The sequence below is a fragment of the Mus musculus genome, chromosome 9, assembly GCF_000001635.26.
Source record: "Mus musculus strain C57BL/6J chromosome 9, GRCm38.p6 C57BL/6J".
Classification (NCBI taxonomy): domain Eukaryota; kingdom Metazoa; phylum Chordata; class Mammalia; order Rodentia; family Muridae; genus Mus; species Mus musculus.
Window position 1 is genome coordinate 74,810,954 of NC_000075.6, and position 12,384 is coordinate 74,823,337.

General features: G+C 44.8%; 1 long non-coding RNA gene across 4 annotated transcripts in view; it reads right to left on the reverse strand.

Annotated features, from left to right (window-relative positions):
- Positions 1-12,384, reverse strand: part of Gm33562 — a 70,555-nt gene that overhangs the window by 18,372 nt on the left and 39,799 nt on the right. For 3 of the 4 annotated variants that reach the window (XR_870924.1, XR_870923.1, XR_379631.2), the window contains exon 3: positions 5,867-6,021. This is a non-coding gene — a long non-coding RNA (predicted gene, 33562). Of the gene's footprint in view, positions 1-5,866; positions 6,022-6,316; positions 6,444-12,384 lie in introns of those variants that run through there. The other variant, XR_870925.1, reaches the window with a different exon arrangement.

The window sequence follows — 12,384 nt, forward strand, 5'->3', positions numbered from 1 at the left end:
GAACTTGTGAGTGACCCCAAGAAACAAGGAAGCCCACTATTACCCATGTCTTCAGAGCCTCCTACTCCCAGTCTCTGGGCAATAACTCCTGGTTGGCCCAACTCCCAAAATAGTCCTCTGCATTGGCAGAGGTCCAGGAGCTAATAGGGAGGACTCTACTTTGTCTTATAAGCTAATTTAGATTTACCTGACCGAGAGTCACAGAAAATGTATTTTGAAGGTGGAGACTGTTAATTACCACAGGATGGCTGTGTTTGGTGGCTGGTGGGGGAGCTTGGGGGAGGAAAAGCTAGTTTCCAGAAATAATCTATCCCTCCTTACCAAATAGCAATGAAATGTGGGAACGGATGAAGGGGACGGACGGACAGAGAGAGTCACCCACAGGAACTAAATAGGGTTATAATTAGTTCGTGTGTTTCCAAGTGTCATCTTTCACCCTTCTCCCGCAGAGACAGCCACAATGAGCTCAGGATCCTTTGTGTCTCTTAGAGAAGGGCACCGGGCTCCTTGGGGTGTTGGGGGAAGAGCTGCAAGCAAGATGACTGCTAAGAACAAGGAGTCAAGCCTCCCTTTGGTGCTGAGAGGCGCCCCATGCAATGACCCCCTGAACAGACAACTGTTTACCGACAGCAGCTCCCCACAGCTATTACAGATGGCCTGAGAGTGTTCTAATTAGACAGGCTTGTCAGCGTCCCACACTAATCCCCAGCTGAGTGGGATAAGTGTTTGTCTTAGCCACTTCACGCCCCAGCCTCAGAAACCATAGTCTAGTGTGACTGGTCTCTGTGCATTTATGCTCTGATTTACTTTAGCTGCGACCCTGTTCCGTGCTCATCTCAGAGGTATGTTTGAGCAGAGATGTCGTATGTTAAAGGATTCCCATGGCTCTCTTATTGCTGGAATATTTATCATTTTACAAAAGTGTTTTCCCTAAGCCGGCTCTTTGATGGGTGTTAAGTTTGCTTCTTTTGCTATTATATACACTGTGTTCTCTCATGCTGGTTCTCCACAATGGGTCACGGCCTCACTGTAAGCAGGTTCTTAGCAAGCAAAAATTTATTCCTGATTTTTGTTGTTTTTTGTTTGTTTGTTTTTTGTTTTGTTTTTGTTGTTTTGTTTTGTTTTTACATCCTACATTGCAGTCTTGGGTGTTAATTCGTTTGGAATTGTGTCCTATGAATGTATCCTAAGCACACTCTCCTAGTATTCATTAATTCATAAAGCACTTTTAGACTCTGTATGGCATTGCCTGTCTTCCTGTGTAGATTAGCTGTACAAAGAGTAATTGGGTATCTAAAATTCTGAGTCAAGAAAGCATTCTAAAGAAGAGGAATAAGCCCACCGAGGACCACACACCCAAGTAAGAACACATGCGGATGTGTTCATGAGAATACTCTTTCGTCTCTGAAAGCGTTCTCCCCACAACCACAATCATTAGGAAGACTCCGGGGAGAAGGGGGTGGCCTTATTTTCTTGAGACAATACCCTAAGTAAGTATGTCAAACATAGGATTTCTCTTATACCGTGTGAAGCTGACCAAAGCTGCAGTCTGACACCCACACTAATGGCTTTGTGAAACGAAGGACACAAAGGTACCAACAAAACAGAGCCCGTACCGAGTCATTTTAGAGATTCATATAAAATTGCCAGCAAAATGCTTGAGAATTTTGCCTGTCAAAAACAAAAGTATAATCAAACTCAGTCACCACAACTCACATAGCCATAGTTAGACTTCTCCAGAAGTTCAAAATTGTTTTTAGCTTTGCATTATTCAAAGTTTCACAGATGTACAAAAACCACGGGGAACATGGTAAATTCAATGTAGCCGTATCCTGCCATCAACACTCTCAGCTCCTAGAAAGATTTTTTTCATCTGTATTTCCCATCCCTCCACACACCCACTCCAAAATCCAAAGATAATTCAGGTGACCTCCTGTGTGTGTGTGTGTGTTTGTGTGTGTGTGTGTGTGTGTGTGTGTGTGTGTGTGTTGTGTGTGTGTGTGTGTATGTCTATCCGTGTGTGTCTGTCTGTGTGTGTCTGTCTGTGTGTGTGTGTGTGTCTGTCTGTGTGTGTCTGTCTGTGTGTGTGTGTGTCTGTCTGTCTGTGTCTGTCTGTGTGTGTGTGTGTCTGTCTGTCTGTCTGTCTGTGTCTGTCTGTCTCTGTGTGTGTCTCTGTGTGTGTCTGTCTGTCTGTCTGTGTCTGTCTGTGTGTGTCTGTGTGTGTCTGTCTGTCTGTCTGTGTCTGTCTGTGTGTGTCTGTGTGTGTCTGTCTGTCTGTGTGTGTCTGTTTGTGTGTGCGCGCATGTGTATTAATATGCACAAGGAGAGCAGAGGTCAAGTTCAGTTGTCTCCTTTGACAGCCTCCCACCTTACTATTTGGACACGGGGTTTTTCACTGAACCTGGAGCTCATCACTTCAGCTGTGCTGGTTGGCTCATGAGCTGCAGAGATCCCCAACTCTGACCTACTACCCTAATATTGGTTTAAACACATGAACCACCATGCCTGGCCTTTATGTGGGTGCTGGGATCCTACCTTAGATCCTCAAACATACATAGGAGTCTCTTTATTGACTGGGCTATGTCCTCAGCCTCAATTCAGACTATCCTAAGGTATTTAAATTGGTATCTCTCCAACTTAGGGAGTCCATTCTAGAATAGATTTCACCTCAACTCAGAGCAACTTCATAAGCCTATATAGTCTGCAAGAAGGATTTATAACTCATGTCCTTCCACAGTTGTCTGCAAAACACACTGTGAACCCTACAAGAAACCCACCCATTCAATGAAAACTGATCCAGTGTCCCAAGTAAGAGCAATTTCCAAATGATACCAGGGCACTGAAGGGTTCCTTGTCACGGGGTCATGTAAGCATCACATCACCAATTCAGCTACAATACCAAAGGCTCTCCAATCAAAAAGTCAGAAACACGGAAGCATCTTCCCTCACAGACAACAACTCAACCTCTTCAAACAAAAGCCTGGGAAACTGGAGAGATGGCCCAGCAGTTAAGAGAACTTGCTGCTTTTGCAAGGACATGTGCCTAGTAGAGACTCACAATCTGCCTGTAACTCCAAGTCCAAGGGAATTCCTCTTCTGGCCTATGTGGGCACTGCATTCATGTGCATACACATGCACACACAACTAAAAAATAATAAAAATTTAAAAATAAATCTTTTTCAAACAACAAAGATAACACACAAATCATTATTAAGCCTGGAAAGCTGTGTGTGGTACCCACAAGTATGCGTGAGCTGAAGGTGTTAATAAAGATGCAAAAATAAAAAAATATACAAACCCATAATGGCCAAAGGGCCTGACCATCAATTTCTCCTGCTCTTACTACAGAAAATAACTACTGTGTACTATGGCTGCACTGAGATGGTCTGCCTGAACAGCACAAAAAAAACAAGGAGACTCTGCTGGGACCCAACCACGTTTCATTAATAAGATGAGTCTATCTGTACTAAACTTCTAATCTTCCCAAACAATAGTTAATCCTGCATCCATGAGAAAGTACACCTTTTAGAAGCCAATCCAAGAAGCACACAGAAAAAAATATGCACCCATGACCACTCTCCCAGAAAGAAGAGGGACAGTTTGAAACTCTGGAAGCCCTCACCTTTTAAAAAAAAAAAATTATGTACATTGATGTTTTGTCCATATGTATGTGTGTGAGTGTATGTGTGACGGTATCAGATCCCCTGAAACTGAAGTTGCAGACAGTTGTGAGCTACCATGTGGGTGCTTGGAATTGAACCCTGCTCCTCTAAAAGAGCACCTAGTGCTCTTAACCATTGAGCCATCTCTACAGCCTACTGAAAGTCCTCTTCTTAATTGGCCTTTGTCAGTCACCACTGAAAGCATAAGAACAGCAACCCTGGCAAGCAGGTCCTGTCAGCACCATTTACTGCATCTAGAGACAGTGCAGCCTCTACGCAGCATGGAAGCCATCCAAGGCCAGCCTGCTGCTAACAAATGTAGATGGACAGATATGTAAAGATGGTGTGTCATGGACTCCAGTTGACACATTTCCTGCTAAAGCACCAGACCCGTATCAGAGGCAGTGGTGCGACATTACACTGATGCTGACAGTGTAATTTGGTGTCAGCTATTAGTGTTGACTCTCTCTCCTGAGCTATTGCTATTCAGGGTTTCTGCTACTCCAGGAAAATTGGAAGTTGATAGAAGAAATAAGATTGGCAGATGTTGCCAAGCTATCAAATTTAAGGGGTATATGGGAGACTAATTATCCACATTGTGCATATTGAAAAATATCCATTTCAAAAATATTTGAAAGAATATACTAAACCAAACAGATATTAACACAGGACTAATCAGGATAAAAGTGCAGTATCTCCCCGTCTCTAACTGAGTATCTCTGGGAGACATCTTGCCCTAGACCTCTGACTTGACCCCTCACCTTCTCCTCAGGGAAAACGCAAAACAGGGCAGAGTGGAAATCTGCTTTGTGTCTTAAATGTCACATTACATGCCTGTACCTCACCTCCACATTACCTGATTCTTCTCTGTTGATAGTGAAATGGAGCAATTTCTAGGAAGTGGTCCAATTCCAAATATCTTTTTTTTTTTTTTTTTTTTGGTTTTGGTTTTGGTTTTGGTTTTGGTTTTGGTTTTGGTTTTGGTTTTGGTTTTTTCAAAACAGGGTTTCTCTGTATAGCCCTGGCTATCCTGGAACTCACTCTGTAGACCAGGCTGGCCTCGAACTCAGAAATCCGCTGCCTCTGCCTCCCAAGTGCTGGGATTAAAGGCGTGTGCCATCACCGCCCAGCTCCAATTCCAAATATCTTATGAAAACTTTAAAAATACATTTTTAAAAATTCATACTCATCTCATGCCTGATATCCAACCATCACCACTGTGCAATCAGATGTAGTGCTTTGGCTCATCAGTGGTCACCAATCTGTGGGCTAGAGAGATGGACCAGTGGATAAACAGCTGGCACACAAGTGTTCAAGGACTGAGGTCCAGATTTCCCACATCCATATAAAGGTTGGATGGGCATAGAAAATCACCTGTAATTTCACTGCCCAGAAAACATGTCAGAGGATCCCCAAGCAAGCTCGATGGAATAAGCTAGCTGTACTGCCAAGCTCTGAGCTCAAGTGAAAGACCCTACCTCAATGAATAACAAAAAGAACAATTAAAGAGGACTCCCATTATCAACCTCTGGACTTTACACAGACAGACAGACACATAGATACATAGATAGATGCATAGATAATAGATACATAAATGACAGAAACATAGATGCATAGATAGATAGATAGATAGATAGATACATAGATACATAAATACGTACATATATAGAAGATAGATAATACATAGATATATATGTAGATAGATAATAGATACATAAATGGTGATAGATAGATAGATAGATAGATAGATAGATAGATAATACATAGATAAATAGATATATAGATACATATATAGGAAGATACATAGCTGATAGATACATAGATTATATTTAAAAGATAGATAATACATAGATATGTAGCTAGATAAAGATACATAAATGATAAGAGATAGATAGATAGATAGATAGATAGATAGATAGATAGATAGATAGATAGATAGATAGATAGATAGATGGATGGATGGATGGATGGATGGATGGATGGATGGATAGATAGATAGATAGATAGATAGATAGATAGATAGATAGATAGATAGATAGATAGATAGATAGATAGATAGGAGAGAGAATACAGGCACACACACACTCACCTACACATGTACCCATATACTCATAAGCAAACATGAATACGCATATTACATACACATACATATGCAAACAAAAGCAGCACTCTGTTGACTGTGCAAGGACTCAGCTTTTCTGTACCTTAATCAGAGGAGGAAGAGCTGCTACTGGATCCAAGTAGAAGCTTGTCTGCAGCTGTATTCAGACTGTGGCTTGGCTCCCTGTGCTTCCTCCCATGGAAGCTCTCTCAGGGGACTTGAGTAAGTTTGGTTTTCATAATTAAAGAAGTTGAGTCTCTGTGGGAACATTTGAAATAACTTTAGACTTGAGTCTAGTTGCTAAGGAAATCTTGATCTAATAGTCTATAACAAAGACTGTAAAGGCAGTCTCTACCCAATGATGTGATGAAACAACTTAGAGACCATGGAGACAGGGGAAGAAATAGCCCAGATAACCTTGGGAACGTGTGTTTAAATGGTTAAGGCAACACAGGTCATTTTCAATGCCAAAAGTTTGCCTTTGTCCTTCCCAGCTTTCTCATGCCTAACTGTTCTCACATCCTTTTGTTGCTGGCAAGTCACTAACCTGCCAAGCTTATTGTGGTCAAAGTTGCAGTAATGGAAGCAGAAGGAGAATCATCCTCTCTGTGTCAACACTCAGACTCCCAAGCACAGGCACAGAGCTGTGAAGTCCAAGGTTGGAGTCCAGGCTCCCAGAACTGCAAGGAAGCATCCAGTCAGGGTTGCAAACCAACACCTGCAGCCTCTAGCTTCCTGATGCAGGCCCCGCATAGGCAAGAGCTGATACATGGGCACTAACCACATCCCCTCATTTTTTGTCTCTCCCACAATGCTCAGTACGGTGTTCTGTGCTTCCCAGAAGCTCCACGAGCACTTGACAGATTGGAGCAGAATGTTGTTTGCAGCAATCTGACGCCAGTCACAGATACTCAAGCCTTCCCAGTGCCGTGTCCCTCTGGGAAGTCACCCTGTTCAAAACTGTATCAAAAGGCAACGGATGTGAGACCTTAAAGTTTCAAATGTGTCACTACTTCTAATCTGATGGGGCGGGGATGGTGCTTTAATCCCATTGCACCTTTCAGTCTAAGACATCATATTAGACTGGAGTGGAGATTATAACTTTCCTCAAGAGATATCTCTCCCGGTCTCATTCCATTAGTCACGACAAGGCACCATCATTAAAGACGTTACTCTCTCGCTGGGGAGAGCGAGCTGGTGATGAGTGACTGGCTTCCACAATTGGCTTAGGGAATCAGCCATTCATTAAATCAAAGAGAAAGTGCATCAAGGAAAGGATAAATTGGTACAAAGTAACTCTCTGGGCTCATTCTTTTTTCCTTTTGCTTGAGTCAAATCTCTATGACCCTTTTCAAAAATAAGTCACAAGTCAGCCCCCCAGATGCTGAGATGGCTGCTATGGACCGGCAAGATTCACTAAGCGCTAACTGTATACAGTCATCAATGGAGTAGCTGTTCATGAAAAGACTGTCCACACAGACCCTGTCTTAGTTGTTATCTCATTGAGACCTAAAGCAGAGAGAAGTGCTTTTCAAAGTAAAGCAATAGTGAACTAATGGGAAATCAAAGTGTAGATGAAATAACCAAGGCTGGAGAGATAGCTCAGCAGTAATAAGTCCTTGCTGCTCTTGCAGAGGACCCTAGTTTAGCTCCCACACCAGGAGACTCACAACTGCCTGGAACTCAGCTCCATGGGATCTGACACTCTCTCCTGGCTTCAGCAAGCACCAAAAGGCACATGCGAACACACACACACACACACACACACACACACACACACACACACACACACACACATATATATATATATATATATATATAGAGAGAGAGAGAGAGAGAGAGAGAAATAAACAAATAAATGTAAAACTTTAAAACAAAGAAATTCTGATCCCAGCACTTAGGAGGCAAAAGCAGGCAGATCTCTATGAGTTTGAGGCCAGCCTACTCTACATAGGAGTTTTAGGACAGCAAGGTCTACATAAGTGAGACACTGTCTCAAAAATATAAAAACAAAAACAAAAATGAATAATTACAGCCAGGTAATAATGGTGCACACCTCTAATCCAAGCCCTTGGAAGGCAGAAGCAGGCAGAACTCTGAGTTCAAGGCTAGCCTGGTCTACAGAGTGAGTTCCAGGACAGCCAGGGCATCACAGAGAAACCCTGTCAATAAGTAAATAAGGTTTTAATTTTTTAAATAAATAAGGTTTTAATTTTTTTAAATAATCAAGGGTCTGAGAGAACTGGGTTAAAGTCACAGTTAAGTTAGTAAAGCCACTAACAACCCCTTCCATCCCTGTGTATCTCATCCTTGGTGCTCGGAACGTTACCACTCATCGCCTTCTTTAATTCTCAAACACCCTTGAGTGAGGTCCGTGCTTGCTGAGGAGACTGAGCCTGGTGTAGGTAAGGCGATGAGACTCCCATCCCTGTAAGCAACAGAGATAAGCAGAGCATCCCAGCCTCTTGCCTTCGCCTTTAAGGCACTGCTGTTTCTGCCTTGCATATCAGCACCTGGCCCTGTGCTCCCTGTGTGTCTCTGCAGAGCTTTGCTTGCGCACACTGTCCTCAGCAGAGGTTGGCAGCAGCCTAGAAAAGCAGCAGCACCCCAAGGCTGGGGAGCCAGCTCAGCTAGTAAGGGGTTTGCCGAGCAAACATGAGGACCTCAGATAGAACTCCAGGTCCCATGTAAAAGCAGGACATGGCTCTGTAGCCCCAGAGCTGGGGAGGCAGATGGCTGGGGCTAACTGGCCACCAACCTAGCCTAAGAGGTTCAGGGAGAAAAAGATCCTGTCTCAGAAAAACAAGGTGGACAACTCCTGAGAGGTAACAGCCCAGCCCACGTGCATGTACATGTATGTGTTCCTACACACACACACACACACACACACACACACACACACACACACGCGCGCGTGCGCAAGTGATCAAACACAAACAATGTTTTTAATGAAAACTGACATTTCCATGGGAAAGCTAACTAGGAACTTGATAAGCTGTTCTCCCAAGTTGCCACCATCTAGGATTGCTCAGCCAGAGGGGACAGGAGGGAAGACACATGCAAAAGATAGAAGGGCAGTTGTGTTTCTTCCTGGGTCGGTACTATGAGCAGAGTTAAAAACCTGAGACTTGAGGAGGAGGACGTCTGAGATGTCTGTTCTGGTCTCTCTGTGGCTTCACTACAAAAGCATCAGGCCTGGCATGGGTCCCTGGCATCTCTCCACACACCAAATCACCGAGTCCTTGTATATGCATCAAGGCACTGAGAAGAGGGAATTCAAGCCAGGCTCTCAGCTAGCACGATACCCTGACTGGCCTCCCAAGAGAGCCACACAACACGAGTGCTCCACATGCCCTCTGAAGAGCAGACAAAGATAACCCCAGGGTGAGCGAGAGAACCACTTTGGGGAAAGTATTCCCGCAGCGCTGGACTTAGGCTAGCTAATTGGTTCCAGAAGCAGCGCGGGCAGCACATGCAGGTAGGACTGCGCCTCTTATATCGACTGATGTAGTCACTTGTTGGGAACCTGTGTTCATTATCTGTGTGTAAAGTGATATTAGTGGAGAGACGCCAGGCCCCATGCGGAATGACTGAGCTCCGCACCTGACTGGAGGGAGGTGTGTTATGTAAATGTACTGCCCAGGGTAATCGAGTTACTGAAGTGGACGAGTTGAATGGATCTGAGCAGGTGCCACCAGAGAATGAGAGATCAGAGGGCGCTGACATGTGAAAGACAGCCAGAATGAGGCCCTCGGCTTCTTGAGACCTGATTTCCACATCTCACTCTAATTACCAAGAACTAAAGGGGTTTTTCACTTCCACTGCGCACCGAGCCTTAGTGGCTGGGGCTGAGGTGAGCAGCGAGGTATACATAGAGAAGAAAGGGAGAGAGGCCAGCTCCTTCTACAAATGGACCTTGGCTTGTTCTATGACTGAAGAAACCCATCAGCTAATAATCCGTGGGCTTTAAAAGATTCAGAAACATTTTTTAAAACAAGAGAATAGCTCAGTGATGCTTCCTGGGATACGGCTGTGCATAAATAGCAAAGGGGAGCTGGAATTCCATAACAGAGCACTTGCCTAGAGTGTGCAAATGCCAAAGAGCCATAGCAGCCCTGCAAGGCAAGACAAGCAGAAGAAACAAAATCTCTGATCTCAACTCCACAGGAAGACCAACAGAGTCAACAAACCTGGACCCTTGGAGCTCTCAGAGACTGAAACCACCAACCAAAGAGGCCTCCCTGCACATATGTAGCAGATGTGCAGCTTGGTCTTCCTTTGGGTCCTAAACAGCTGGAGTGGGTCTATCCCTAAAACTGTTGCCTGTCCCTGGGGGCTTACTCTCTCAGAGGCGAAGGGGAGGGTGGGAGGATTGTGGAAGGGGGTGGCTAAGAGGAGGTCCGTGAATGGGATGTAAAGTGAATGAAGAATAAATAAACAAATAAACAAACAAACAAACAAATAAATAAATCTGATCTCCACAGTCCAAAGGCTTCAGGCACAGAAAGAAGCCTGGATAGTCTCTGCCTTATGTGGGGATCAAACAAGTAGCCAGTGTCCCTCCCGGCACTGTCATGGGGAGTCACCTGCTTAGAGTTACCCAGTCCCCGCCCATTTCTATCACATGACCCCACGAAGACTTAGTGAGCAGTTCCCTTCTTTCCTCCTGGGGCTGTTAGATTTCTGAGGTGGGTTAAAGAGTCAGGAGGCAGAGAAGAGACCAGTCTGACCTCAACAGACAGAACTACTTATTTCAAACAGCAGGGGCAGACACAGGAAGAATGGGAAGTCTGCCCAAAGGAAAGGAGACACTTAGAGTTCATATCTGGGGCTTGGGGAACACAATGGCTGGGACTCTGCAAGCTTGCAGTTTCTCCCTCTTAGAGGTATTTGTCCAGTAAGGCCTTAGAAACTGCTTTGCCCAGGCTATAAGGATGTGCGCCATAGTGGATGACTGAGTCTGGCAGTGGAAGTAAGGGGGAAGGGGCTGGGGTTTGACATATGGCCTTGGTCAGAGTCAAGCAGAGTTTATTCAAGGTTTATTCTAACAGCCAGAGCCACGGGTCACTGCCTTTAAGATCCTTCCATCGTTTTTCCTTTCCAGTGAGGCAATGACATTTTCACAGAAGAGTTTCTCTGTCCCCACCACCATCCCTACCACTCTGTAGAAGCCACAGACCACCCCATTTCTCCCACATTATCTCAAGAATCCCAAGGACTTTCCTGGGTGCTCCAACACCATCTCATAAGGTGCTTCCTTGAGTCTGCCGATTCCGTCTCCTCTCACTCTTGTTATAATCAAGCGGGTCTCTACTATCTGTGCTGTTCCAATGGAACCACCTGAAATTTAGGGTCCTGGATCCCAAACACAAGTAGACTATGGAGTTGGGTCTATGCCCGTCACTTTAGTCCTCAAAATACACTAAATTCTAGGATAGCATAGCTTCGTGTTTCCCCAGAATCCAGCTCACCTTCAATGGAGCCCAGCCACCCATATTCTTCAACATGACGTTCAAAACCCAAGTCACTCTGCTTCCCCCACGGTTCATCTTCCCCCAGTCTCACCCTCACATTCAGCTCATCAACTTGCTCACCACACTGACTTTCTTTTTCATTACACAGATTACTCCTGAAGCTTCACCCAACCAGTATGCCCTCCCTTCTATCCATGGGTGCTTTTCATCCAGCAGGCCTCAGCTTAACCATTTCCATCCTCCCCTCAGAGAGATACCCTGTATCGCTGGCAGTGGTGCGCAGCCCTCCATGGACAGCGCTTACTCTGAGAGTTTATATTGTGTTCATCTATATCCCTGAGCTCAGTAGCACAGAGGTTTGTATACAGTCAGTGTTCAGCAAGCCATCATTGGACTGAGGCACTCAGGGGAGAGAAACCCAGAGCTGGTGAGTTTCGAAGACACAATAAGATCAGGTAAATAGAAGAGCTCTGTGGGATGCATGGGAGTGAGGTGGGAATCAGGACAACACAAATGTAGAGCATGAAGTGGGTAAAGGGACAGTCAAAACAAAAGAAGAGTCCCAAATCCAGGGCTGACGGCAGCGCCAACAGCGTGGGCCCTCTAATAGCCTTCAACCTCTCTCATCTTCCATTCATGCAGATGAGAGAAATTGGCATTATCAAACATTATAAATCGTATGGCCTAGGCCTTCATTTGACTGGCACAGAGGTCCAAAGACGCGAGATGTCTTTCCCAAAGACAAAGCATGGCAAATCTGACACCCAGGTTTCCAGGTTGCTAATGTAGCCTTCTGTCTCCATCTTTCATAAGAGAAGAACATCAAAGGACTCGGGAAAATGAGTCTGAGAAAAGGGAGCAACAAAGGAATCTTTATTCATACAGCTTCCTGTTTTTTAACGATCTCCCAGTAGAGGCTTCTTTAAAAACCTTTGTTTACAAGGGACAAGAATGTCGGGGGATGTATCCAGATATAGAATGCCAGGACTGTGCATTCTACATGACTACAAGAAGCCCCTTCGCCTTCCTCACTGGGATCTGGCAGGCTGAGCAGGGTGTACAGGAGGCAGATTCGGCACATCACTGCTGTTAGCACTGCTGTTAGTCTCGGCCCTCCTGGGCTTTCTCTTGGGTTTATTACAAGAAG